Raw genomic sequence first — 1,328 nt, forward strand, 5'->3', positions numbered from 1 at the left:
TGTTGTCCCAGGAGGTGGGACCATGGTGCCCAGCACCCTGGTCCCTGGCCCTATTTTGGGCCCGGTCTCTTGTTGGGCATCGGGTCTTTAAGTTTGCAATTCGGAAAACAATGCTTCTAGGTCGGCCTAAGGTCGGAAAAATCAGTCTCTCAACCCTAATTGACAAGTATATAAACTACTTTTCCTCTCCTAGAAAGGGAGGAAGGAAATAAGTAAGAGCAAGACGCGGAAGCGATATTCAAACATTCAAGCATTCAAGCATTCCTTCAAGCAATTGTGTATTCTAAGTCTCCATTCAAGGCTAGGTGTTGCATTCAAAGACAAGGATTCAACCATTGAAGAGGAGATCACTTACAACATATAACATACAACATCATTACACCTTCGCATGTAAGAATACAAACATTCTTACAACAAGGTATAAATACTTGTTTACATTACAAACATTTACATTTACAGCATTTTCATTTCTTGGTTAATTCCAAAACCGGGGTTTGACCTAAAGGCAAACCCCTAATCCCTAACCCCCCAATCGTCCTCTCTTTTCTATGTGTAGGTTGCAGGTACGTGGCTGTAATTGAAGATCTGGAATCCTTGTGCAGAGACGAACAGATCCCCCTTCGTTTCGTGGATTTTTCGGAGGACCGTGTGCACTCCGGGCGCCATCGTCCCGTCAACTTTCGCTCAAATTTGCAGGATAGCATCGTCTCGACATTTTAATGCTAATTTCAGGTCTGTAGCTTCATCCTGTGTCCCTATCTCCATCTACAAGCGAATCTTTCTTACTTTACATGCATTCCTAGTTCAATCATTCTATCTACATTCTTTACAAAAGAGGGTATCCTTGATGTCTTAACCCTTGAAACTCATTTAGAATTCAATCTTGCATTGTGTGGGATTGGATCTTGTGAGTTTCAACCCCTCTTTTGAATGTAAAGTCTCTCCTAAGTGAAAACCGTCAACCCTAGTGACCTCCCTTCTCTCTCCTTGGGGGAGGGGGAACACCTAGGGTACGATTTTCCGCTTTACATTTTGGTGAACCCGACGTGAACATCCTAATTCTGATTATTCATGGTTAGATCTAAAAAATTTTGCTTCCTTAATTACATTTCCATGTTTGATCTTTTGGCAAATTTTAGAGGTTAATTGCATAAAAACCCTAAATTTCCTTTTTAGTAATTGAGCTTGTGAAATGATTAATTGTTAATGCCTGTTTCAGATCTACCCTTCTATTGCAAATTGTCAAATCATATTTGTGCTTTAATTCTGAAAATTAAGTGGTTAAGTGTCAAAACCCTAATTTTTAAAACCTTCTTGATTCAACCTTT

The sequence above is a fragment of the Cryptomeria japonica genome, chromosome 10 (assembly GCF_030272615.1).
Source record: "Cryptomeria japonica chromosome 10, Sugi_1.0, whole genome shotgun sequence".
NCBI lineage: Eukaryota > Viridiplantae > Streptophyta > Pinopsida > Cupressales > Cupressaceae > Cryptomeria > Cryptomeria japonica.